Below are 3332 nucleotides of genomic sequence, written 5' to 3'. Positions count from 1 at the left end.
AGGTCATTATTATCATTATGGATGTTTAGACAATAATCTTATTGGATGTTTAAGAATGTTTTAAAGGATGGCTATAAATAATAGAGATAGATGCCAACAGTGTTACTACCCAATGGATGGGTATTAGGGATTGATTGTTTTTATGGTTCAAAGTTTTAATTAGATACCCCTAACCCATGAATGTTTCTGCTAAGACTCTGAAAGGTATCATGGATCTTTGATTGGATAATTGTGATATACATGGAATTGTAAACTTAATGACTTTTTATGATTCATGCATAGTATGTTATTTAAGAGAAGTGTTTAAGTTAAACTTGCATGGATCCCAACTAGATTTGGTGTAATGGGCCCCACTAGGTTTAGCACATCGTGGTACTGTGGACTAATCTGTCCGTCTCTTGGGCTTCCAATATTTTTAGCCACCTGGATGTCATTGTAGGCGATGCTATGGTCCATGGGATCATGGTGGTTCACCTTGGTAAACTAATGACATATGTTTTTCAAGTTCCCAACTCTTGGGATCTCCAGGGTTGTCCCTAGGGAAACCTAGGGTTGCCCTAGGTAACCATAAACTAGCTTAGGCATCCTATTTTCAATTTTAGGGTTTTCCATGGTCGCCCATGGTGCCCTACTGGAACCCTGTTAGGATTTTGTATTACAAATCAATGCCCAGTCCATCTCTTTGACATCCCATAAAATATTTGGATCCATGTCATAGAGAAAATCAGTTTCCTATTCTATCTCATGGATAAAGGGATCCATTCCATACCCGACTGCGTAGCGAAACATAATCTATTCGGGTTATTTTCACATCCCATGAATAATCATACAATTAAATCAATAGGAATTAACACAAAATTGCTAACCTAATGAGCCTCAGTATTGCTCTTCCAATAGACAATGGTTCTTCCTCCAATGAGCACTCCAAGTAAACAGATCTGAACCTCCAATGGTGTAACCAAGGTTCTTCAAGCCAATCCTAGATCCTCTTCAGTTCCTCAGTCACAGATCTGGGTTCCCAAAACCCTAACACTCAAAAGTTTAGAGAACTAGAAGAAGGGAAGAGAAGAGATCACATGAGAGAGAGACAAGAAAACCAAAACTTGTCCAGAGGGGGGGGGGGCAGCCAAAACCGTGGAGAACTGCCCCTTCTACGATTTTTTATGTTTTATAATACTAGAATTTCTAAAACCCTGGATGGGAAAAATCCCAGTGAGAGTCGGACTCTCCCTCTCCTTGTAGGCTTTCCTGTTTAAACTCGAAGTGCTTCTAATTGGTGAAGAAGCAGAATCTAATAGGAAATGATATAATTAATTAATTATTTTAATTTATGGATAATTACAATTAGCACCATAATCATTAATTAAATAAATACCAAATTATTTTAGCAAATTCCAAAATAACTCCCTACATGATAATTTTATTATCATGTACAACCCCCCACTAATCAACACCATCATTATGGAATCTAGGGCATGTACACTTGTACTGCCAAACCCCATTTCATAGTACATATCCATACAAGAGTGTTTGTGTATCTGATCGAGTCCCATAAAACTTCATAAAACACATTAATCAAATAACTATATATAATCTATTATTTTATGTAAAATAGGTTTTGCAAAAACCATTTCCAAAATGGCACTGGGTCCAGATTCTGATCCGACCATTTACAAACAATCTCAATCTTGGTATTCCCCAACCAGGCAATGGTGACCATGTTGAGTAATTCCTTCACTCACAAAGTGTTCGTGCATTTCCAGAACACCGGCTTTGACTCACTTGAGTCTCAATCATTGATGAACCAAAGAATGTGGTCACACTTTGCAGTGACAGGGTTCCCTCAGGTATAGGGTCTCTGTGACACATGTCTATCTCTTCCTACATCTGACAGTAATACATAAGGGAATCAACAAAGTAGATTCTTTGCCAATATACACATCAATCATGTGAGTACTCGCATCTGTACCCTGACATCACATGTCTAGGCATACCCAATGTGACGACCATATGATAAGGGTGCCCAACCCAAACCCTAGTCGTGGCTACCATTTAAGTAATACTTATAGACACATAATGCTCAAAAAGTTTATATTGCATGTGATAATATTAAACCAAAACGTATAAAGGTTCAATACAAAGTAAAATTGGATTGAACTGGACCGAATCAGGTTTGATAGACACATAAATCCAACTGTCTCCCACTTGTACATTAAAGCCAATTTCCCATACATTTTAAACCCATGCCCTCCATGTGTTTTTCAAACACTCTAGGAGACAAACCCTTTTTCATGGCATCTATCCTGACACATTTTCAATTGTGTCCACTTTGGAAACACTCACATCACCTTGTTGGATAATCTCTCTGATGAGGTGATACTTTCGTTGCATGTGCTTGTTCCTCTAATGAGCCCTAGGCTCCTTAGCTTGTGCAATGGCCCCTCTGTTGTCACATAACAGGAGAATAGGGCCTTTGACAAGGTCAGGCACTATTCTAGAAATGTTAGGAACTTCCTAACCCAAATACCTTGTTAGCCACATCACATAATGCAAGGTGTTCTTAAAAATTAGGATCAGTCTTAGATTTCTATTTTGTACTCCGTTAGACAATGGCACCTCCACCCATTAGATACAGCATCCCAGACGTGGATTTTCTGTCATACTTAATCAGTTTGAAAATCTGAATCTGTGTAACCCAGAATTGACAACTGATTAGATCCAAAAACCAAGAAATAGTCCTTAGTCCTTCTAAGGTACTTGAGGATATTCTTGGTAGCACTCCAATGCTCTCGTCTAGGGTAAGACTAGTAATGACTTACAATACCTACTTCATAGCAAATGTTCGGCCTCGTACACAACATAGCGTACATAAGACTCCCTACTACAGAGGCATAGGAAATCCTCTTCATCTCTTCAATATTCATTTGAGACCGAGGACATTGAGATCTGGAAAGACTGACTCCATGTCGAAAAGAAACAGTTCCTAGTTTGGAGTTCTCCATTCTAAATCTGACCAGGTCTTTATCTATATAGGTAGCCTGTGACAAGCCTAGCATGCCTTTCTGGCGATCTCTTACGAGTTTGATCCTAAGGATATAGCCAGCTTCACCAAGGTATTTCATCAAGAAAGTTGTGGACAACCACTGTTTCACTGAAGAAAGAAACCCTACATCATTACCCATCAGCAATATGTCATCTACGTATAAATAAGAAAATATACTGCACTCTCACTGATCTTCTTGTAAACGCATGGTTCATCCATGTTTTGATCAAAACCAAAGGATTTGATTGATTGATCAAACCTGATGTTTCGACTTCTTGTATCCTGCTTC

Source organism: Telopea speciosissima, unplaced genomic scaffold, assembly GCF_018873765.1.
Source record: "Telopea speciosissima isolate NSW1024214 ecotype Mountain lineage unplaced genomic scaffold, Tspe_v1 Tspe_v1.0064, whole genome shotgun sequence".
Taxonomy (NCBI): Eukaryota; Viridiplantae; Streptophyta; class Magnoliopsida; order Proteales; family Proteaceae; genus Telopea; species Telopea speciosissima.
This window is presented reverse-complemented; position numbering follows the sequence as displayed.